The sequence below is a fragment of the Rhinopithecus bieti genome, unplaced genomic scaffold, assembly GCF_001698545.2.
Source record: "Rhinopithecus bieti isolate Rb0 unplaced genomic scaffold, ASM169854v2 scaffold_6717, whole genome shotgun sequence".
NCBI classification, from domain to species: Eukaryota; Metazoa; Chordata; class Mammalia; order Primates; family Cercopithecidae; genus Rhinopithecus; species Rhinopithecus bieti.
Window position 1 is genome coordinate 2,406,005 of NW_016805334.1, and position 26,014 is coordinate 2,432,018.

The 26,014-nt window shown below is 39.8% G+C and overlaps 1 protein-coding gene across 2 annotated transcripts in view; it reads right to left on the reverse strand.

Moving 5' to 3' along the window:
- Positions 1–26,014, reverse strand: part of PELI2 (pellino E3 ubiquitin protein ligase family member 2) — a 186,603-nt gene that overhangs the window by 41,759 nt on the left and 118,830 nt on the right. The gene's annotated exons all lie outside the window — the stretch shown is intronic.

The window sequence follows — 26,014 nt, forward strand, 5'->3', positions numbered from 1 at the left end:
CTAAACAGACTTACTAGTGTGAATAGCTTCTCGTTTTGTTTCTACTGTAGGATATTCTATGTGCATAATCATACTGTTGTGAAACAAAACAAGTAAGTGTAGTTACCTGTTAAGTTTTTCAAAAACATCCTTTATCAAATCAGGAAGTTTCATCTATTTCTAGTTTCCCAAGAGATTTTATAATGAATGTTTAACTTATCCAGTGCTTTCTGTGCATGCATATGGAGATGACTATATCATTTTCTTTTTAGTCTGTAGAATTACATTGACTAATTTTTGAATGATTAACCAACCTTGTATTCCTGGGTTAAACAATCCAAGAATCTTATGGTCTCCTCTCTCCTATCCTTGATGCTGCTATCATTTTATTTCTATGTATGTTATAAACCCCACACATTATTATTAATTTGGCTTAAAAGTCAATGTTGTTTTAAAGAGATCAAAAATAAAAAAGAAATGTCTTTCATATTTCCCCTCATTTTTACCACGTCTAGTACTCAGCACTTTGTATAAATCTAAATTTCCATCTGTTGTTTTTTCCTTCAGCCTGGAAAAGTTTAACATTTTTTGTTGTGCAGGTGTGCTGGTGGTAACTAGTTTTAGCTTTTGTTTTTCTGAAATAAAGTCTTTATTTCTCTTTCACTTCTGAAGAAATTTATGCTAAATTCTAGGGTGATAGTCTTCCTTTGTTTCCCCCTACTTCTGTCCCTCCCCTTCAGTACTTTAAAGATGTTGGTCCATGGTCTTCCCACTTGCAGTGTTTCTGTTTAATTTTTTCATTCTTACCTTTGTTCCTCTGTGCATATTGCCTTTTTTCTTTGGATGATTTTGAGATTTTCTATTTATTATTGCTTTTCAACAATTTGACTGTCATGTGTCTTACTACAGTTTTCTTTATTTCTTTTTAGAGCTCACTGAGCTTCTTGGTTCTTAGATTTTATCATTTTCATCATATTTGAAGAAGTTTGGTCTTTTAAAATTGCTACTTTTACCTCCACTTATCTTTCTAGGACACCATTTACACATATTTGAGACCACTTGATACATACCCACAATTTACTATGGCTGTCTTTATTTTTTTCAGTTTTTCATCTCTTGTCCCATATTGGAACTCCCTATTGCAATACCTTCAAGTTCACTGATCTTTTCTTCTTCAGTTTCTAATGTACTGCTACCTCAATCCAGTGTTTTTTTGTTTTTTTTTTTCCACTTCAGACATTTCATTTTTCACCTTCAGAAGTTTCACTTGAACCTTTTTTCTGACATTGCTCTTCTCAACATGCACGTTTCCCTTTACATTCCAGGTCATAGAGAATACATTTGTAACAGCTATTTTAACCTTCTTTTCTGTGTCCAATTCCATCTGTAATTTCTAGGTTTGTTTCTATTGATTGATTTTCCTCCTGGGTATAGGTCTTATTTTACTACTTCCATACATTTCTGGTAATTTTTGATTGGATGCTGGCCATTAATTTTTTTGGTGGGTGGTTCTTGATTTTGTTAAGAGTGTTAGACTTGTTCTGGCAGGCAGTCAACTTTAGATCAGTTTTATCTCCCACGGCTTGCTTTCAGCTTTGTTTGGGCAAGTCCAGAGCAGACTTTGATCCAGGGATAATTTATCCTCATTACTAAGGTGATACTCTTCTGCAGAGACTCGATCCTATTTCCCTTGTATTTTGAGGTCTTTTCACTCTGCAGGTGGGAACATAACTAAACTCAGCCCTCTGTGAGCTACAGAAGTTGTTCAGCCTATTGCTTTCCAGTAGTTCTTTCCCCATTCTGTGGAGCTTCACCATGCACACAAGCAAAGCAGTACCTGGCCAAGGGCTCAGAGAGTATCCTCTGTAGCTATACAAAGTTCTATACCCCTATGAAGCCCCCTCATCTCTGGTAGTCTCCTTTACAAATTCCAGCTGTCTCACCTCCTCAGACTGTAATATTTGTCTCTTCAACGCAGATCATAGGGCTGTTTGGTTTCGTATTCCTTGTTCTTGGGCCTGTGAAAACCACCTTAGGCAGTAAGCTGGGGCTCACCTCGCTTATTTCCCTTCTCTCAGGGATCACAGCCCTGAGCTGCCTGTTGTCTGCAACCAGTCATTTAATATATTTTGTCCAGTTGCTTACAGTAGGGAGAGGCAGTGAATTCTGTGACAGCTAATTCTTCATGCATGGAAGTGGAATTCCGTTTTGCATACATTTTAGAATTTCTTCTCTGTTCCTCTGTGTGTGTTTCATATATTCATTCATATATATATATATAGAGAGAGAGAGAAAGTCTTCATATATATATATACACACACACATAAAGTCCAGTACACCTGAAGCAATGACAATTTTTAAACTTAAATAATTTTAATAATAAAAAAATTTTAAACTTAAATAATTCACCATCAAATTATGCTTCTAATAACATCAAATACTAAGTAACACCCCGATCCAGGTGTCTCTAATTTTATTTTCTTCAGAGCATTTACAAGAAGCTAGTTGTTCACTGTACTTATTTACTTCTTCCTGCCAGCCCATATTACACTGTAAGCTCTGAGGGGGCAGGATCATTTTCTTTGTTGTTCACCGCTTTTATTTCCAATACCTAGAACATTTCCTAGCACATGCATACACGATTAACTTAACTCTTCTCTGATTGGGTAGGTACTTAGTAGAAAATATACTTAATTATTATAAAGGTAATTTTGATTAAATAATATCCTACTTGCCCTTGATGCCCACTATATACTATTAATACAGAGTCTCATATGTGAGCAGGCAAACATTAAGAATAAAGATGAACATTAAAATTCATATTGAAAGGAAAAATTAACAGTATAAACTTTAATGTTTATCAAAGCAAATAATATACAATAAGGCAGGGTATCCTACCTAGCTATTTAGACAGCTGGCACCTTCCAGTAGCACACGCTACTATGAATTTGAATACAGAAGCCTACACGCTGAAGCCTACATACATTCTAAAAAGCTGCCACTTTAAAATGTGTAACCTACATTAATCAGAGCATGCAGGGTAGAGGAGAGGAAACCTGTCTGAAATTTACCTGCAAATAAAATCCTTTGTTATTTAAGAGGATCTACACTAGGTTATCTCAGAATTTTACGTATTCTACATATTAGTTACTTTCCAAGAAAACTGAAGTTTTGAATTTTCTTATTACATTTTGTCTTAAATAAGAAAAGCAGACTTAATCTCCACATAAAATCTTGGCAAAAAATTCCAAAATAAAAAAAGGTTATTTAATCAGAATTCAATAAATATTTTCTGGATATATGTTTTCTTCAGAATCACACCTGGCTTCTTACACGTATAATTAATTTTCACTTTGAAGTTAATGGTTTTTTTTTTTTTTTCCTTTTTTGAGACATGGTCTCACTCTTTGCCCAGGCTAGCATGCAGTGGTGCCATCAGAGCTTACTGTTGCCTCAATCTTTTTAGGTTCAAGAGATTCTCCCACCTCTGCCTTCTCCCACCTCAGCCTTCAGAGTAGCTGGGACTACAAGTGTGCACCACCATGCCCAGCTAATTTTTTTTTAAATTTGTGTTTTGGCGAGATGGGTCTTACTATGTTGTCCAGGCTGGTCTTGAACTCCTGGGCTCAAATGATCCTCCTATCTCAGCCTCCCAGAGTGCTAGGATTACAGGCATGAGCCACCGCTCCTGAGTGTAAATGGTATTTTTTGTCTTGCCTAACCAAAACTGATTCCATCATGAGCACTGATGATATAGGAGTTAAGATGAAATTACTTAGACAGATATAAGAAAGGGTATTGGAGTCCTTGGTAAGGCTTTTCTTTTTAATGAAAAGCAGCCCAAAATCATTTTCTAACAAACAGCACCCTGTAAAGTTGAGCTGCAGACACAGACAAAAAAGCTGGGAGCTTGCACGGGTGAATGCCAGCAGGAACTAGGGACTAGCCATGTTCAAGGTGATGGCTCCATCTTCCCTTCTCTGCCAGCCACATGTACAGTAAGGAGCAGACAAGATGGCGCCAGTCAAGGATAATTCATTTGCATAATAAGATTAGGGTGGGGCAGCCAGCCTTCCCCACACATTATGTAAATGACACACCTGATCACACCGATCTGTGGGCCCTACGTAAATCAACCACCACCTCCTCCATCCTGCCTATACAATCTGCTGTGGTCTGCCACGTTCCCCCAACCCCACTTTTTAAAAAATTATACTTTAAGTTCTGGGATACATGTGCAGAACGTGCAGGTTTGTTACATAGGCATGCACGTACCATGGTGGTTTGCTGCACCCATCAACCCCTCATCTACATTAGGAATTTCTCCTAAGACCCCTACCCCCTGACAGGTCCTGGTGTGTAATGTTCCCCTCCCTGTGTCCATGTGTTCTCATTGTTCAACTCCCACTTATGAGTGAGAATATGTGGTGTTTGGTTTTCTGTTCCTGTGTTAGTTTGCTGAGAATGATGGTTTCCAGTTTCATCCATGTCCCTGCAAAAGACATGAATTCATACTTTTCTACGGCTGCATAGTATTCCATGGTGTATACATGCCACATTTTCTTTATATAGCCTATCACTGATGGACATTTGGGTGTGGTTCCAAGTTTTTTGCTATTGTGAACAAGTGCCACAATAAACAAATGTCGTGCATGTGTCCTTTATAGTAGAAATGATTTATAATCCTTGGGTATATACCCCAGTATGAGATTGCTGGGTGAAATGGTATTTCTGATTCTAGGATCCTTGAGGAATCGCCACACTGTCTTTCACAATGATTGAACTAATTTACACTCCCACATAACAGTGGTAAAAGTGGTTCCCTTAATTCTTCGCCACATCCTCTCCAGCATCTGTTTTGTTTCCTGAACTTTGTAATGATCGCCATTCTAACTGGTTGGTGAGATGGTATCTCCATTGTGGTTTTGATTTGCATTTCTCTAAGATGACCCATGTGATGATGAGCACTTTTTCACATTTGCTGGCTGCATAAATGTCTTCTTTGAGAAGTGTCTGTTCGTATCCTGTGCCCATTTTTTGATAGGGTTTTTTTTTTTCTTGTAAATTTGTTTAAGTTCCTTGTAGATTCTGGAGTTCCTTTGCTGTGCAGAAACTCTTTAGTTTAATTAGATCCCATTTGTCAATTCTGGCTTTTGTTGACATTGCTTTTGGTGTTTTAGTCATGAAGTCTTTGCCCATGCCTATGTCCTGAATGATATTGCTTAGGTTTTCTTCTAGGGTTTTTATGGTTTTAGGTCTTATGTTTAAGTTTAATCCATCTTCAGTTGATGTTTGTACAAGGTGTAAGGAAGGGGTCCAGTTTCAGTTTTCTGCATATGGCTAGCCAGTTTCCCCAACACCATTTTTTTTTTTTTTTTTTGAGACGGAATCTTGGCCTGTCACCAGGCTGGAGTGCAGCGGTGCATCTCGGCTCACTACAACCTCCGCCTCCCAGGTTCAAGCAATTCTCCTATCTCAGTCTTGTGAATAGCTGGGACTACAGGCGCGTGCCACCACACCCAGCTAATTTTTGTATATTTGGTAGAGACAGGGTTTTGCCATGTTGGCCAGGATGGTCTCGATATCTTGACCTCATGATCTGTCTGCCTTGGCCTCCTAAAGTGTTGGGATTATAGGCATGAGCCACCATGCCTGGCCAACATCATTTTATAAATAGGAAATCCTTTCCCCATTGCTAGTTTTTGTCAGGTTTGTCAAAGATCAGATGGTTGTAGATGTGTGGCATTATTTCTGGGGTTTCTGTTCTGTTTCATTGGTCTATATATCTGTTTTGGTACCAGTGCCATTCTGTTTTGGTTATTGTAGCCTTGTAGTATAGTTTGAAGTCAGGTAGCGGGATGCCTCCAGCTTTGTTCTTTTTGCTTAGGATTATCTTGGCTATCCAGGCTCTTTTTTTGTTCCGTATGAAATTTAGTGTTTTTTTCCTAATTCTGTGAAGAAAGTCACTGGCAGCTTGATGGGGAGAGCACTGAATCTTTTGGCAGTATGGCCATTTTCACGATATTGAGTCTTCCTATCCATGAACATGGAATGTTTTTCCAATTGTTTGTGACCTCTCTTGTTTCCTTGAGCAGTGGTTTTTAGTTCTCCTTGAAGAGGTCCTTCACATCCCTTATAAGTGGTATTCCTAGGTATTTTATTCTCTTAGTAGCAATTGTGAATGGGGGTTCACTCGTGATTTGACTCTCTGTTACTGGTGTATAGGAATGCCTGTGATTTTTGCACATTAACTTTGTATCCTGAGACTTTGCTGAAGTTGCTTATCAGCTTAAGGAGATTTGGGTCTGAGATGATAGGGTTTTCTAAATATACAATAATGTCATCTGCAAACAGAGACAATTTGACTTCCTCTCTTCCTATTTGAATATCCTTTATTTCTTTATCTTGCCTGATTTCCCTGGCCAGAACTTCCAATACTATATTGAATAGGTCTGGTGAAAGAGGCCATCCTTGTCTTGTGGCGGTTTACAAAGGGAATGCTTCCAGCTTTGGCCCACTCAGTGTGATATTGGTTGTGGGTTTGTCATAAACAACTCTTATTATTTTGAGATACGTTCCATCGGTACCTAGTTTATTGAGCGTTTTTAGCACAAAGGGGTGTTGAATTTTATCGATGGCCCTTTTCTGCATCTATTGAGATAATCATGCGGTTTTTGTCATTGGTTCTGTTTATGTGATGGATTACGTTTATTGATTTGCATATGTTGAACCAGCCTTGCATCCCAGGGATGAAGCCGACTTGATCATGGTGGATAAGCTTTTTGATGTGTTGCTGGATTCTGTTTGTCAGTATTTTATTGAAGATTTTCACATCAATGTTCATCAGCGATATTGGCCTGAAATTTTCCTTTTTTGTTGTGTCTCTACCAGGTTTTGGTATCAGGATAATGCTGGCCTCATAAAATGAGGTGGGGAGGAGTCCCTCTTTTTCTACTGCTTGGAATACTTTCAGAAGGAATGGTACCAGCTCCTCTTTGTACCTCTGGTAGAATTTGGCTGTGAATCCATCTGGTCCTGGGCTTTTTTTCGTTGGTAGGCTATTAATTACTGCCTCAATTTCAGAACTTGTTATTGATCTTCCTTTTTACCAGATGTCTCTCTCTCCCTCTCTCTCCTTTCTCTTGCAAGAAGCTGCTCTTTTCTTTCTCTCTCCTTTCCACTATTAAACTTTCTGCTGCTTAACCCACCCATGTGTCCATGTTCTGAATTCTTTCCTGGCGCAAGGCAACAAACCACAGGTTATTCCCCAGACAAAGAAGGTGTTTCACTGACACTCATCTTACAATATGTTACAGTTTAAATGTGATTTTATATAGGTAACTTTACAACTATATTTTCTAAGACTTCTTTCAAAGCTGCTTGATTTGGCAAGTAACAGAATGGGTTACAGTAGTTTACATACAACAGGTGTCCCAGTAAAGACATTGTGATATTAATGAACAAGGTATAGGAACACCCTCACTTTGGGAAATCTTACTCTAAAACAGGAGTGTGCCACCATTAACTATGAAAATACTTTTAAAGACCTAAACTCCTTTTTTTCAAGTCTGGCTACTGTTATAGCACACTTACCCTACGCTATGACAACTATTTACTTGTTTATGAATTTTTACCTTCTTACTGCACAATATCTGGTACAGAGAGAGAGCACTCAGTGTTTCCTGGACAAATTATTGAAGCAGAATACCCTATTCTGCCAAGTATCCTAGGTGCCTGAGACATTATTACCCTGTGTTATTGTCAAACTCACCTGATAACAATTCTCAAAGTCCTGCATCATAATCCATTTACGCTTCACTATTAAGAATTACGGTGTATACACTTGACATCTCAAGCTGTCATGTCAATCTAGATAAGAATCCAAGATGAGTACAAATTGAATAGCTAAAATATCCCAGTGATTACTCTTGATGTGAAGCGTTAACAACTTGTCCTGATACGCTATGCTATGCTAGCTTTAAACAATTAGCACAGCTAACATTTTAGATCTAATGTTCCCGCAAACATTTATGCTTAGCAGCCTCTTTCCAAGAGTAGTTCGTGTCAAAAACTTGGGTTTTGGACTTGATGTTGCTTAACGACTGCAGAGGCTGCAGGGTATGATGAGACTGAAACGGAGTGTGGAATCACACAGGGGCTCACTATTACAAGGGCACTTGTAATGGCACACCAACCATGAGGACACAGGCGTGTCACTCCACCTCCCTGCACCACAGCCATCAACCAACAGGGTAACAATAACGAACTGCTGCAAGGATCAAACAGAAAACTCGGCAGAAACCACAGCTGCTTGATCTTAAGTCATTTAAGCTTCATGTACTAGAACACTTGACTGTAAAGACTCAGTAACTACCCTGCTCGCCTTACAGGATTGTTGTAGGGATCAAACAAAATAAGAAAATAAGCTTGGTTTTTAAAATTCAAAGTGCTACACAAATATTATGCTACTATCTTCCTAGGAGGATAACTGCATCTGTGAACGGAATGAGGCAGAAGAAGTAACGATGTCAACTTGTCTCTGAAGGAGCCTCTGCCAATGGCCCTCCCAGGCTGAGCTCCTGCTGCCCTTTGTGAGCAGCTGAGTGCTGGCTACTAATAGCTCACAGTCAAGTCCTTCTCCAGAGAACTTTCCTTGGCCCACTCAGTCCAGAAATGCCTGGGAGATGGTGCCCCCAGGGGTGGCCTGTAGCTCAGAACCAAGGAAAGAAGGCTGAGCCCCTGCTCAAGGTGGGGTGGCTATGTGGCCTCAGAGCTCCCCAGGGGGTCAAGCTGAGACTAGACTTGGGCTGAGAGCACTTTTTCCCAGCTTCTTCCCTTGCTCTCACTTGCTTCCCTCACTTCCTTCCTGGTTTCCCCTGACAGTACTTCTTCAGTAAATCAATTGCACTAGCTTTGTGTGATGGTTAATACTGAATGTGAACTTGACTGAAGGATGCAAAGTATTGCTTGGTGGGTGCCTGTGAGGATGTTGCCAAAGGAGATTAACATTTGAGTCAGTGGACTGAGAGAGGCAGACCCACTCTCAATCTGGATGAGTACCATCTAATCAGCTGCCAGTGCAGCTAGAATAAAGCAGGTAGAAGAAAGTGGAATGAGGAGACTTGTTGAGTCTTGTAGACTTCGTCCTTCTACCATGCCGCATGCTTCCTGACCTCGAACATCAGACTAGGAGTTCTTCAGCTTTTGGACTCTTGGACTTAACATCAGTGGTTTGCCAGGGGCTCTAGGGCATTTGGCCACAGACTGAAGGCTGCACTGTCGACTTCCCTACTTTTGAGGTTCTGGGACTTGGACTGGCTTCCTTGCCCCTCAGTTTGCAGATGGCCTATTGCTGGATTTCACCTTGTGATGATGTGAGTCAATTCCCCTAATAAACTCCCTTTCATCTATTCATCTATCCTATTAATTCTGTCCCATTAGAGAACCCTGGCTAATACACTTTGCTTCTAGAAAACCTCATCTAAGCCACCACCAGTATCTTCTAGTATTGACTTATCTGGCTGAAGTCTCACATCCATCAACAAATGGAAATGTTTCCAGTGTGGCTCAAGCTCTCAGTAGGAACTGTCAGTGCATCAGGCAGTGCTCCACAGGTCCAGTCAGTGCTGATGGCTTTTGGAAATAAGCTTGAAGCCAAAGTTTTGGCAGAAAACATGGCATTACCAGAGGGAGAGGATACAGCCCTGCTTGGAGCATCCTCAGTAAGGATGATAGGGCGTTCCAAAACCTACAGGCCAAGGGGACTTCTGTCCCTTGGAGAAGATGAGAGAGCACCGATCTTGTTCCCTGTGTGAAACACTTCTCTGATCTAGTCTGTGCACAGAAGTCAAACAGATCTCCCAAATGCTCTCCCCACCTCAAAAATATTTGAATGACATCAAGATTCGCATGACGCATGCTAGGCACGTGTAATCCTTTGTTCAGTGACTGAGTCAGGGCACACATCAATGCGACAGAGCAGTGAGAGACACATTCCTGTTGTCAGTCGCTCTCAAATCTCTAACCTCTCTGAGTTCCCACAGAGCTGAACACATGAGCCACACATGTTGTCAGCCACTTGCTGTCCCAAATGCTGTGTAACTCCTTGTGCGTATTCTCACACTGCCTCCTCAAGGGAACACAAGCCCTTCCTTGTTCATGAGACACACTTGGAGCCTCAGCATCATGCTTAGTACTGGGGTTACAAAGGATAGTTCTTGTCCCTTAGATACTCACATGGGACTCTGCACCTAATAGTTCCAGAAATACCCATTGAATTAAACTGACTGCACCTTGGAAGAGCTGAATGGAGGACGAAGTGGTCTTTGGCCGGGATGCTGAGGCTGCAAGATTTAGACAGGAGGGAAAAGGTATCTGGGGGAGGAGAGGCTTTCGCACTGATGGCGACAAACATGTAAATAAGAATAACCAACAATGTGATGAGGGCGGATGGGCAAATGCATGATATATGTAAAGGATGTTGAAGCAGGGAACCATTAATGCCCAGGGCATGGGGCCTTACTTTTTCTTCTCTCCCACTCCTATGCCTGCCTGGCACACAGTAAATGCTCAAAACTGCTTGAATTTTAGTGGATGTTAATTCCTTAAGCCTAGAATTCTCATATGTGAATTTTTGGAAACTAAAACATACCCATATCAATCTTTTGAAGCCAATACACACTTCTGAGCATCACATAATCTATCTCCCATGGCCAATTCACGGCACCACTATGACAGGAATTACCTGTTAAAAGTACTCAAACCTTTGTGGGAAAGGCCCAACAGAAACACAAACACCAAAAGTAGGCACAAACTGGGAGAGAAGACTGTGCATTTTACTTTTTGAAATGACCATTAACCCTGCTTCCCTGAGACTTGCTAAGAAGAAACGTGATATCCTCTCCAAGTGGCATTGTAGGCACAGCCACAGCATACGGACTGCCCTTCTCATGGCATTCAGCAACCCCCGGGGGGTTTCCAACAGCTAAGTCCCAGCCCTCTCAGTGTCTTCTCTGTGCCTGAGCCTGATTAGAGTCACCCCCTTTCTCTATACCTCCCAACCGGCTTCTCATGTTGCAGATTCAAGGCCAAATTCCTGGGCCTGGAATTCAAGACTCCAGGATTTGGTCTCCTCACGGCACCCTTTGGGTCAGCCTCCCCATCCATGCCCTTGCATGCCTTCCTTCTGTTTGCCAACCCTCCAGGTTCTCCCGTGCCTCTCCACCAAGGCTCCCTGCCAGCCTGGATGCTCCTTCTCACAGTCACCCTCAGCAGAACAGTAAGCCACCTCTTGTGTGAAGCTTTCCCTGACTCTCCTGATGATCAGAATGAATCGCTCCTTTTTCTGGGCCGTTTTAATTCTCTGTGCTTCAATTCCTTCAGCTAAAAAAAAAATGGGAATAATGATCCGTATTCTTTCACTTCAGAGTTCTTGATCTTAAAAAATTAAATAAATTAAAATGTGCGCGAAACTTAACGTTCTCATTATTTACTATGTTCAAAGAAGCCACATATTTGGTTGGCTCATATGACATGTTCGTTGCATAATAACAGCATGGTAGACACTGAAAATTATTTTTGGACTGTATTTCACATTTAGGCAACTACTTTTAATGGTTTAAATCAACCCAAATATTCTGAAAATATAGTTTAACTGATTATATTAAATCTGATCTTGCTAAAAAATTGCCGAATGGAGCATCAACACTGGAGCCAGTTATGTGGCAGCTAGCCTAACGAAATCAAAATAGCACTGACACTTTTCCTTCTCTTGGCGATAAAACAGTGGGCATTTTAGACATTTTCAGACGTTTTCCAAAGTATAGACATCTGTCGTTTATATTTCAAGTTTCTCCAAATATAGAATATAGTGTCATCCTTCCAGACTGGGTAGCAAAGATTACTCACCAAAAGACTACTTTCTTAACAAGATTCCATGAAGGCATCTGACAAGGTCTGTCTTGACATTTCTATACATACAATGGAGAAATATGGTTAGAAGATAATACCCGAAGTAGATTTATACCTGGGTGAATGATTATACCTATAAAATCAGTTTCAACATAACAGGAGCCCTCTGGTGGTAACTACAGATTTCCGTCTTATGTTAATCCATGATTTTCAAGATGTCAACAAAGTAGGTTGATCACAATTTTTAAAATGAAGCAATAGCAAAGACAGTGAATCCACTAATGACAGGGTCAAAATCTACCCAATGTCTACATTATAAAAACAGGCCAAATATAACAAGATAAGGCATTTTTAAAGTGATAAGTGTATATTTATATGTGTAGGTTCAGACAACTCTCATGAATAAAGATCTATGCTAAAGCCGTCCCAAGCACCACTGTTTCTAACAGCATGGCGACAACCTAAACATCCATCCGTAAGGGGACAGCTAAATAAATTAAGGGGATAGAGTATACTTTGTAGCAACGAAAAGAAAAGCTACAGTGGACTGAAATAATGATTGGAAGAATATACACGATCAATCTTGGGTGATAAAAGTAGTTAAGCACTGGGCGCAGTGGCTCACGCCTGTAATCCCAGCACTTTGGGAGGCTGAGGCAGGCGGATCACGAGGTCAGGAGATCGAGACCATCCTGGCTAACAGGGTGTAACCCCGTCTCTACTAAAAATGCAAAAAACTAGCCAGGCATGTTGGCGGGCGCCTGTAGTCCCAGCTACTTGGGAGGCTGAGGCAGGAGAATGGCGTGAACACGGGAGGTAGAGCTTGCAGTGAGCCGAGATGTGTCTCAAAAAAAAAAGAAAAAGAAAAAAGAAAGTAGTTTAAGCATTTTACACACAGACTGTTCCCATTTTTGTTTTGGTTTTGAAAGAATTCCATGTGTGTGTATGTTGATTTTCATACACACATTATGTAAGTGTTTGTACGTATAATAGCAACATCTGAGCCCTTGCTGTGTACCAGACACAATTCTACAGGTATATTATATTTATTAACTCAGTCTTTTCAGAGACACAGGTACAGATTCATATGTCTGTATTTTATTTAGGTACAGAAAGTAAGCAGTGGACCAACAATGTAAAAAGGTACTCTCATATCACACTGCCACATGGTTACTAGGGTGGAGAAGGTTTTTCTTATATATTTCTGTATAGTTCAAAGGTTTTTCAGAAGAATGTAATATTTCTTAAATTCAAAAAAGGAAATGTGGCTAAGATAGTAAATGTGAGAAAAACTGCACAATGTAAGTCAATGTATGATGAAATAATTAAATGGGATACGAGACACAGCTCTGCTACTTCCTAGGTAAATTACCTTGAACAATTTCCTTAACTTTTGAGTCTCAGTTTCCCAGTGTACTAGAGATAACCAAAACTATTTGCAAAGTAATATGGGTTAAATAAAGTAATGTATGACCATGTCAAGCCCATACTTCATGGTACACAGTTGGCCTACGTCCGCAAACACTGCTTTTAACAGAGAAACCACAAAAAATCACTCCAATCAATACAGGAAGACCACACGTGTCCTGAAGAGCACTCAAATGCAGAGGCTCAGAGAGGCCAGAAAGGAGGACATGGGAAACACAGGAGGAAGGGTTGAAAGAATCAGTGCAACTTGCCCTGGAAGTGATGTCTTAGGGGAAGATTAGCAGCTTAAGTGGTTACTAACATTAGTGAAAATGTTGACTTTTTCTGCTTGGCTGTGATGGACAGAATCAAAACCAAGGTATGAAAGTTATGGTTAAAGGGAAGGGGGATCAGATTTGAGTGTAAATATATAAACCTTGTAACAGTTATACAGCTGTTGAAAATGGTACCAAGTTGCCCAGTAATGGAACTGTTGTTCTTGCCAAGTCACAGCAAGCTTTACAACCTCTGTTTGCCCCATGAGAGAAAGTTCATGGAGAATGCACCAGGTGCGCTGCAGAGGAGATTCATGCTTGCAGAGGAAGGATAAAGTAGATTACTCCTGAAGTCTCCTGTAACTTTAAGATTTATACGATCTATGGCATTCAAAGGCACTCTGCAGTTCAAAAAGTCTATCAGTTTAGTAGCTACAGTCATCTTTCAGTGTCCAGGTGGACTGGTGCCAGGACCCCTGCAGATACCAAAATCTGAGGATGCTCAAGTCGCTTATATAAATTGGTATAGTATTTGCATAAAACATATATATTAATACATCCTCCTATATACTTTAAATCGTCTCTAGATTTCTTATAACATCTAAAACAATGCCAATGCTATGTAAATAGCTGTTATGCTTATTGATATACAGTATAAAATTCGTATTCTTTTTTGTTGTATTATTATTTTTCCCAAGTATTTGTGATCCTCAGTTTGTTAGATCTGCAGATGTAGAATCCGTGGACAGAGAGTTGTAGTATTGCTATTTTGACTAGTAAAACTATCTGGCTATTCTCATTTTTATAGATGAAGAAATAGTTCCCAAAGAAAGAAAATTTGCCTGTATAGAGTCACATAAACACCAGGCCAGAATAACAACTCTCCAATGCTTAAGGCAGTATATTCCAAACTTTTGCCAACTAGGAATTCACTTAATGGGCATATGGTAGACATGCAGAAAGATAATTTGTTACAAAATTAATAATTTTTACATGTTTATCATACATAGTTTTACATGTTTTAAAAAATATTGATAAAATATATTTTTAAATTAATTTTAAGTATTCTATATCAGCACAATCTTTCACTTGGGTTCAATGACATATTTAGCTTGAGTAATATTCTGGTTCCACATCTAAGCTAATTACTTAATAGATTTTCATTTACACCAATTAGAAAATCACAACTCATGTACTGTACAGACTTGTTGGTAACTGTTGCAGTGTTTTGTTCTAGTAAGGAGTATAGATATTCCCACCAAGGATGAACCCAGATATTATGGAAAAATTTACTAAAGGCCTGGCTTGGAATTTATTGGAAATCTGTTATCCTTTAAGGCTGGGAGATGCAACGTTTAAAATTAAGAGAAGTGGGAAACAGATTCTTCATTCATTTATTGCTTATATTTACCTCCGGTTTTGACATATGCCCAACATTTATGCTTTCTTGATGAAAATCACACATGCTAGTAAACAGATCTTAGTGATCCAGTCTCAGCGGTATTATCCAGTTTTAAAAAATTATATTTCTTATTTCTGTTATTGACCAGGAAGAGACAGATTCAGTCTGAAAAGAGAAAAGCCTATGCAATATGCCATCTGTCTAAGCCAACTGATACCATAGACATGGTCTTTACTCACATCAAGACCATGAAGAAATATTTTATTTCATACCTTAGTCCAAAAAGATCTCCTCAACAGCTAGCACAACTCAGTGGAGAAAAGTTGAGCTATTCACTTGCTGAGAATCTCTTTACACAGCCCAGGGGAAATACACATTCAGTGATGGAGCTTTCATCCTGCTCTTGGTGGAAGTAGTGGAGGGAGGATGAGCATTAGCAGACTGGCATCTTCCTTGCTGCCTATTCAGCTGGTGCCCTGTCATTAAGAATGTCTGGGAACCTTTTGTTCATTATCAGTGACTTCCAAATGAACAACTCAAAGAATCTCTCCTGAAGCAAAGGGTTTCAACGACAAAAATTAGAGAAAGTCACTGAACATTTCTCCCTCATGTGTTAGACATATTCTAAGGACTGATTCATATTCTACACAGTGAATTCAACAAGCTATAAAGCAAAATATTTATGCACGCACGACTGCTCTTCCACATTGCATACCCCTGATATTATGTCACACACAACAGCAGTATTTGATCAAGGACTTTGCCAAAAGCTTGTTCCTCTTTCCTTTTGAATATGTTTGTCATCAGTGTTGAGGTTGATGTTGCAAACTTCTCAGCAAACCTACTTTTGTTATGATGAATGTAACTATGAATGATGCCTCTGAGGTTTTGTTCTATATTCTGGGCCCTCAGTAACAAAATTCATCAATTTCACCCTGGAAAGCACTATTTTGTACTTGATCTGGGAAGACTCAACCGGTTTACTGGAGAGGCCACTGTACTGTGTCTGAAAATGACTCAAAAGCATTGGGGGGTTTATTCCACTATTTGACAAAGTTTCATAACAGAGAAAGCACTGGAGACCATGGACAAATAAATCACCTGCCAAGTAAAATTCAATTTTCAGACAGTCATTATGATACTTTCTATTTACAATTTTTCTTCTTCTGTGACTTAAGTAAAATTATCAACCTGGCAGATTAACTGGTCCCTAGACATTAAGATTCACATTTTATAATGACACTGGGTTTCCATTCACTATTTACACTTATGTTATTTTGAGCTGTAGTGTTTCTTATTTTTGTCACTCCTTTTATACTTCAAAGAACCACTTTGAAGTACTGATCCATTCTTGTGAACTGGATAAAGAAAACAACACAATAACGACCCAGAAATGCAAAGGTTAACAAAAGTAAACAAATAACAAACCCCAGTATGCTTACTATGTGCCATGCACTATTTGCAAGATTTTAATTATCTTAACTGATTTACTCTTCACAACAACCTTAGGAAGGAGGTAGTATTATCCCCCTTTATAGATAGAGAAACTGAGTTGTGACTTCACTTGCCCAACATCACAAAGTGCCAGAAACTGAGGCCAGGCTCTTCCCGTGCTCTAAACCCTCTCAAACGAGAAGAAAGCCTGCAGAGATCAGTGCCTGTTAGCTCCGTCAGGGGCCTCACTGCAATAACGTCATCCCAACCCCCTCACAGCTGGAATCTGCTTAGAGACGTCAACAGCTGGAGGCTCTCAAAGGACACACTCCCAAGTGATGGCTGCCATCCTGCGTCTTACGTCAAGGGGGAATCACACATTCCCCGGGCAGGCTGGTTCTGTGTTACATGACCTACCAAGTTACTCCCTTTATTTTCTTTTTTCTGTTGTTCTCTGTTTCTAATCAATAGATTAGAAATCAACAGACAGACATCTAGAAAACTCGCAAATATTTGGAAATCAAACAAGATACTTTAAGCCACGGATGAAAGGAGACATAAAAAGGAAATTAGAAATATATTTATTCAACTTCAATAGTTTTTGGGGAACGGGTGGTGTTTGGTCACATGGATAAGCTCTTTAGTGGTGATTTCTGAGATTGTGGTGCACCCATCACCTGGGCAGTGTATACTGTACCCAATGTGTAGTCTTTTATCCCTCATCCCCTCTCTCCCTTCTCCCCTGAATCCCCAAAGTGCTTTACATCCTTCATATGCATTTGGGTCCTCATAGCTTAGCTCCCACTTATAACTGAGAACATACTATAATTGGTTTTCCATTCCTGAGTTACTTCATTTAGAATAATGGTCTCCAGCTCCACCCAAGTTGCTGCAAATGTGTTTATTTTCTTCCTTCTTATGGCCAAGTAGTATTCCACGGTGTGTATATATATCACATTTTCTTTATCCACTCACTGATTGATGGGCATTGAGGCTGGTTCCACATTTTTGCAATTGCAAGTTGTGCTGCTCTAAACATGCATGTGCAAGTGTCTTTTTCATAGAATGACTCCTTTTTCTTTGGGTAGATACCCAGTAATGGGGTTGCTGGATCAAATGGCAGTTCTACTTTTAGTTCTTTTTGATTACATGTTACTTGTGACCTCCTATTTTACATGATGAGACTTTAACTTCCTCACACAGACTCTCCTCCCCCATGCTGCTAATATAAAATAATTTTGTATTCAATTGATAGTCACCGTTTTCATGGCTATGACTATGGTATATAATGTTCACAGGAGAGTCTGTAGTGCACTACGGGTGTATTTCCTTTCTTAATAACTCTGTTTCTTTTGGAATTGTAACTTTGTTCACGGTCTCCTGGTTTTCTACTTTCCTATTACTAATTCATCCCCAAACCTTCTGACACAACTATAAAATCCTCTGTGCAGAACCCATGAGGTGGCTCCTCGGTAGGTCCTCCTGTTCCCTGGATGCCTCGCACACAGCCATTCCTTCCATGGGCCTCTGCCTGCCTGGCGGCTGATTGCTAGGCCATGGTAAAGCTCTGTGCCTCTCACCATCCTGGGAATTCCCTTTGCTGCCTTCTTGTGCTGGATCTCATTTCCTGCATCACTTGTCTTCCTCTTTATTTTACTCCTTCATTTTAGTGGAGTGTATCCTTACAGCAGCTAAATAGTTTATTTTCGTCCTTACGGATCTAAAATATCTTAGCTCTACTCTTGTACTTGACTGTCTGGCTAAGCACAGAACCATACGCTGGAACTCATTTACTCATTTCCCCTCAAAAGTAGTGTGCAGCTTTATCACTGGGAATTCCAATGCTATTTGATCCTCGATCGTTTAAAATCAAACCTCATTTTCCCCTCTCTGGATATTTTTACTATTTACCCTTTATTCCTGGTGTTCTGAAATTTCACAATAAAGTGTCCTGGTGTGAGTCACTTAAAAAATTGTTAATGTAATTCCAACAGAATATACACTCCACAATCGCACAGGTTTTTGTCTGCTTCCTCCCAACTCCTGTGTCTCTAGTGCACTGGACACAGCCTGTCCTCTGGTAGGCCTTGGCAATACAGGTAGAATAAAAGGCAAAACACGCCTGTACTTGCTGCACCCTTTCTATTTGGAGGTGCATCAATTTCATGCATTACTTCTCTGTAACTTTCTGCCCACTACTACCTTTGTAACTCATATTAGTTGGGTGTCAGACTTCCTGAATTGATTCCAGAATTTCCCAAATATTCTTTTCCCCCCTCACTGTTCTACTTTCTGAGAGATTTTTTATTATTAAAAGTTGCTTTAATCTTTTGTTACTAAATTTTAGTTTTCAGGAGTTCTTTCTTGTAGGCCTAACAGTGGGTTATTGGGAGTCCCATTCATTTTACTGGAGGGAGCAGAATCTTCACACTTTGCTATCTGCAAGTCTTTTTCTCGCCATATGGTTGATTTCCTCAGAGAAGAATCCTCAAACTTCCCAGGAATGATACTGGTCCACTTTCCAGTGTTCCAGGAGCCAAGCAAGGGGAGACTGCCAAGATCTCACTACTCAGTACAGGGATTTTCACTTTGAAAAATCCCCATGAGTTCTTGCTTTCTCATTATTTTAAGGAAATATGTATGAAGATAATGCAGTGGAATACAGGGAAAAACAGACATGGTCATAATGTGTTATTATTCTTAGTGGCCCACTTTACAGAGAAGGCAACTGGGTCTAATCAGATGGGGGCAGGATCCAAATCCACGTATCCAGACTTCAGCCTCAAGCTCCTCCCCACAGCTACTCCACCGTGGGGACCCTCATCCATCCAAAGCTAGCATTCCACCTGAGCCTGAGTATCAGCATCTCGTTATCCCCTAGTCCCCTCTTGCAGAGCTACTCCATTTCCTCTTTACTGGCTTCTTAGGTTGGCATTCAAACATGGCCTATCTTAAAGATCCCCTCTTGCTCCTCATCTCCGTCTACTTACCACTACAGATGAACACAGCCAAACTCCTTGAAAAAGTAGTCTTCCTGTACTGTCTCCATTTCATCACCCCTCTCACTCATCAACTATCTAAAATGCGGCAATTCACCCCCATGAAACTATTCTTGCTAATATCACTAACAACTTGTCTATAATTCAGTTCACACTTTCACTTCTGGCATCATCCTTGTTGCCCCCTTTCCTTAAGCCCCACATCCGATCATTTACCCAGTTGGTCATTTCTACCTCCTACACATCTCTGGAGTTCATCCCCTTCTCTCCTGCTCCACTGTCATGCCCCCAATCATCTTGCCCCAGGATACCCTAACAGCCTCCCATCCTAACAGGTCTCCTGCCCTCCAGTCTTGCCCTCCACACTGCACGCGAGTGGCGGTCCTAAAACACAGATCTGATCGTGTCACACATCCCTGCTGAAACTACTTCTGTGTTGTCTCACTGCCCTTGAAACAACATTTCAAACGCAACACAGCTTATCAGGCCTTCATGATCTGGCCCAAATATCTTAATGAATAAGGGACTGGAAGTTCCCAGAGGGGTCAGTGACTTGTTGCCATTGTTGGCTCACCAGCAGGGGAGACTGAGTTTGAACCTGGGTCCTCATCTCCAAATCCTACTCTTTTCTGCTGATAGATTCTTTTATTGTCTACTTTATATTATCCATCCTCCTTGTCATTTCTATCAATACATGTAACTAAGAGTTGATCACTGATGAAGAAATGTAGACTCAGGGAACTTGCTGAAAGTCACACAACAGCCATGACTCCCCCTGAGTTCTGTGCTCTCATTGCTTCTCTATAGGACTTCCCAAATCACTGGTGCTTTGAGAGGTCAGGTCCCTCCACAAGTGCATGGGGGTTGGGGAAGGACCACGGGGCACTGAACTCAGAAGACCTGGGCTCTAGTCTAGTCTGTATGCATATCCACAAACGGGATAAACACGAGGCTTACTCTGTTTGCCACTCAGAGCTCTTATGGAAATCAAACAATAGAAACAGGAAAATACCTTATAAATATGTTGTAATTACTACTAATAAGGGCAGGTTTAAAAATAAAGGTCTAGAAGAGCATGCGTAACCAAATAGTGCATTACAACATACCTACTTACTCTAAAAAGTCAGTTGTCGTATGTTGGTAGGACTATCAAACTCAACTGAAAAGCAAGTCAAAGTTAGGAGATACTCTCTTGGGAAGTCCAGGAATTTTTAAAGCTGGTATTCTAAGATATCCTCTTTTTGAGGACTATTTCCCCATTTTCCATTCCAAAGAATGAACACATATTCATCTTTCTAGACTTTCTAGACTATTTAAAGCTCACAAAGGCAACTGTTTTGCACTTTTGAAACTGTAAAGAGCAAGACAGGCAATAAATATCATTTGTGGTTTAATAATTAATGTTTTTCATTATTTTAGCCCTTTTACAAAGATGAATTTATACTTTAAGATCTCCAGTTCACTAACACATAATTAGCATAAAAGGCCTCTCTGAAAATGTGATAACATTTAGAGTTAATTCATGCTTCTAATCAAACCCAATGAAATAAACATTTTCACCATTAACAATAAAGTATGTTTAATTTACTGCTTGAGTTGGTTTAATCACATCAAGGAAGTTTTCAGCTACCTTCCTACCTGTTACTCTTCTAATCTCTTTTATCTCTAGAAAAGCATTGTTTTTCTAGTTCACTGAACAAATCCTTTCATGTGAACCTTAAGATAACTTTAACCCACAAATTCTCCTGGTTAAACATCTCTGTCAAATATGTTCATGGGCCCAGAATCTGCCACTCACCTGGCTTTTAGATACAAGCTTTGTGTCTCTGTACAATTAGTTTCATGAACTATCTTAGTAATGAATTAATTTTACTCCGAATTCAGTGTCTGAAATTTAGAAAAAACCTTATCACAAATACAATCACAGTAAGTCTACACAACCTAGCAAGCCCTTCCGTCAAAAGTCAGGAAACCCAGCAAAAGTACTTAAGAGCACAGAGGGATAAGGGTTTTATTACGACAGCGGCAAAATCATTAGAGAGATGGATTAAGGACCCTAAGCATCTTCAACTACCACTGCTAGAACTGCCTCCTAAAAATATTTATGGCAAGAACCTAAAATACACCTAATAGATTTTTTGGATGTATTATGTACTAGAAGACTGAAATCAGCAGGAATTCTAATTAATGCAGTTAATATAAAACAGCAATTGACATCAAGTGTTGGGTAAAATGAGATTTTAAGAACTTTAATCTCTTCCCTTAAAGACAGTAAATGAAATTCCTCTGTAAAATATAGTATTTTAAAAGTCAACAGAACTGCAAGAGGCATATTAACTCAGCAGAGTTGGTTATTATTAATTATAACTGAGTACCTACCAACTTCTGCAGACAGAACTGACTGACAACAGGTTAAGTCAAAGTGACAGGCTTTTAAACAACTTAGGAGATTTTCAGATTCCAGATAATTTTCTATTCAAGAAAATTATTCTTAAGCAAAGATAAATAGAATTACATCAGGGCCTTAATATGCCCATTCAAAAAAGAATCATATAAAAGCAATATCATTTATCTTTTTTTAAAGACATATTGTCCATAATTCGAGGATGAATAAGATCTGAGTTAAAACAGTACATATGTGAAAGCTCAGGGTTGGGGGTAGGAGGAGTAGGGAGTGGGGAAATAAGAACTGATTGACTATTAGTTCTATCAACTGTAATGAATGGTGCCACAGTGCTACACAGAAAGACACAGATAACATGAAAAGAAGTATCTGGTCAGTCCACATGCTCTGACATGGTCAAGTCATGTCTGGAATAGTATGTCTAACTATGAACACGCAGTGTCTGAGGAACGGTTTGTACACACTAGGTATCAAATAGAGGGAAATAATCCGCAATTATGATGCTTGGGGATGGAGATCTACTTCAAATCATGTTGCCCAAGAAGCAGCTAGAGACTTCTTGGGAAGTCTCTAGAAAGGGAAGGAAGCTCAGTGGTGGAGGAAGGAAGAGGCCCAAAATACATGAAGCCACGTGGGAAAGGGAGATTCATCTGTGTTGCTTCAAAGAACAGAATATTAAACAATGGGGAGAAATTAACGGAAGAGAGAATTTAGTTCCGCCTAAGAAAGAAGGATCTAAAAATTAGAGTTGTCTGAGTACAATGGGATGCTGAACAAGTGAGTACTGAGTATTAAGCAGGGTCTGGATGCCTCTCTGCCATGGATTCTGTGAATTTTCCTAGCCCCTGCAGTGGAAAACAGACAGGCTAAATAAATAATTGATTTCTTAGGAATTAATTGAGGATTTTCATTTCTGGGGTGTTGTCTAAGTAGGCACTCTGACCAATTTTCATACTGAAAACTAAAAATGATGTATACAACATTAAAAACAGGTCAATAATAAATAGGACCTGGCTGGTGAGTAAGGAATATTAGAAGTCAAAGCTTAAGTGAGGACAGGAGTCTCCAGAGGCAAGGAGGGACATTTGCTAAAGGGGGACAGACTTTTCCTTTGATTTTCACAGTCTTGCGAAAGTGCTAGGAGCAGGGGGAAAAGTCCAGGGGCTGCCCAAGATGGAGCATCTAATAGGGCACCCCAAAGGACCACAGCCTCAGTATTTGGCAAGGAAACAATTAAAGTGACACCTCCAGAGTACAAAGAAAGTTGCCTGTCTCAAATCTTGGTACAAATAGAAGAGGGAGAGATCCATGCACCTTCAAGAATTCATAATCACAAGCCAGCCCTTCTATAAGTGTGTGGCCAGAAATACCTTGAGGTCCAAAAAAACCCCAAGTTGAAAGTTGACCAGGGAAGGGGAGGGTGGTGACTCTAGTCACCTGGGAAAAGCAAAGGCAGCTCCTCTCTGGAGGAACCTGCCCTTAACTCCTGTCTCAGAGAATTACCCCAGATAGGATTCCAAGAAATACGAACTCATAGTAAAAAATAAAAATACAAAAACCAATGCACCATGAGTAAAAGTCAGCAAAAACAACAGAGAATAGAATCAGAACTGTAAACGCTTTAGCTACTGAATTTATCAAAAACAGGACTGAGACTGAAGGCATGCATATGTATGCATCACACACACAAAACTCAAAGCCAGCTAGAAGTCTGGATATGCTGGAATCTCATTCATTCCCCAGAAGCATCTTAAGATCAGAGCTTTAGAGTTGCCGTAAAAGTTATTACATAAAGCATCGTTGAAACCCGAGAATAAAAGCTTCCTCCAGGTATTCATGACATGACAGCTTATCTCCATACAAAGAGATGTAGCTAGAATAATGCTATATGGGTACCAGTATATATATGCCTCTGAACATGTGCTTTAAATCAACTCCAAGTATGTTTACTTTGAAACATACTAGAGTAATTAAAAGTAGTTTAGAAATTAAAAAACAGAATTAAAAATTCTATTAGTTTCACAAGAGTTAACTTTAAAAAATCAAAACAAAAATTTTTTAAGTGACATATTTTTAAAGTGATAATTTTTTTAAAGTAATAGTGGGGAGGCAGGTGAAATCCCACTAGCACCGAAACAGAAACAAAAGAAAATGTCAAGGACCAACAGTTAAATTCTTTTCTGAATTTGATTCCTTGTAATTACATAGATAATGAAATTGAATAAAAAAGCACAGTAGAAATCTAACCCCACCATCTAGAAACAGATTATGCCTTTGCACCTAAATGTATGCAAAAATGCCCTTCTCTTCCCTGTCTTCCCCATGGTTTACAAGCAGGGATGAGCAACAAGAAAACTGGGCAGAGAGCCCTTCTGCAGGATAGACGCTTATGTATTAGAAATGGTATAAAGAAATGAAAACATCCATCTTCCATTCTTCTATAAATTGAAAGATACAGATTTGCCATAAATACCATGTTCTACAAACAAGTATTGCTTGTACCACTACAGCCCTGGATAGCCAGGCTTGGATTGCACAACTCTGGCAGGGCCAGTCCCTGCATACAGGTGACCACAGGAGCACTGGCAGTTTGAGGCGAGGGCAGTTAGGCCAGCAGTTCTAGCCCTGGCTCTAAAAGGTGACCTGAGCAACAAAGAAAGACGCCACCCCTTAGTGTAGAAAAAAAGATGAAAGCTCAAGATGTCACAGGAGTGAGCCAGAGTTCTGAGACTGAGTTTTGCAGTTTCCCTTTAAGAACAACGTACATTTTCAAAGATTTCTGTGAAAGTCCCCAAATATTTGGGGGACATATTTTGACACTGTAGTTATAATAATATTTTTTCTTTAGGTCTTTGTATTATTTACTTCTCTAGCAGGTAACATTTTATTCACCACCACATTAACTTTATTTTTTTTTTAGGTGGTTCTAGTCAAGGAATATTAACTATTAGGTTGGTGCAAAAGAAATTGTGGTTTTGCCATTAAAAGTAATTACCAAAACACAATTACTTTTGCACCAAGCTAATACTAAACTTTGAGGTAGAGATGATAGTTTTTTTCCTGATATACTTCCTAACTCTATTTCAGTTTTCTTAGATGTGAAACAAACATAACACCCTCAGAAAAGAAACTGAAGTAGTAGGAAGGAAAAGGCTTCCATGCTAAGCTCTTTCGGGAAGATCAAACTTCCTAGTCTCTGTTACCAGGTTTGGGCAATTCAAGCCCCTGCCAACACCCGCAACCAGCCCTCCATCCCCATGCTATGCACATGCTGAACCAGCTCCATGCTCCATTGCCTTCTTCACCTTCATTTCCAGTTTTCCTACAAATCAGCGCAAAAACATTCACAGGCCTCACCAGGTTTCACTTTTTAAATCTTTTTATTTCTTTAAAATACTTTAAGTTCTAGGGTACATGTACACAACATGCAGGTTTTTACACATGTATACATGTGCCATGTTGGTGTGCTGCACCCATCAACTCGTCATTTACATTAGGTATATCTCCTAATGCTATCCCTTGCCCTCCTCCCCCGACGACAGGCCCCAGTGTGTGATATTCCCCACCCTGTGTCCAAGTGTTCTTTGTTCAATTCCCACCTATGAGTGAGAACATGCGGTGTTTGGTTTTCCGTCCTTGCGATAGTTTGCTCAGAATGGTGGTTTCCAGCTTCACCCATGTCCCTACAAAGGACATGAACTCATCCTATTTTATGGCTGCAAAGTATTTCATGGTGTATATGTGCCACATTTTCTTAATCCAGTCTATCATTGATGGACATTTGGGTTGCTTCCAAGTCTTTGCTATTGTGAATAGTGCCACAATAAACATACAAGTGTATGTGTCCTTATAACAGCATGATTTATACTCCTTTGGGTATATACCCAATAATAGGATGGCTGGGTCAAATGGTATTTCTAGTTCTAGATCCTTGAGGAATCGCCACACTGTCTTCCACAATGGTTGAACTAGTTTACACTCCCACCAACAGTGTAAAAGTGTTCCTATTTCTCCACATCCTCTCCAGCACCTGTTGTTTCCTGATTTTTTAATGATTGTCATTCTAACTGGTGTGAGATGGTATTTCACTGAGGTTTAGGTTTCCATTTCTCTGATGGCCAGTAATGATGAGCATTTTTTCATGTGTCTGTTGGCTGCATAAATATCTTCTTTTGAGAAATGTCTGTTCATATCCTTTGCCCAC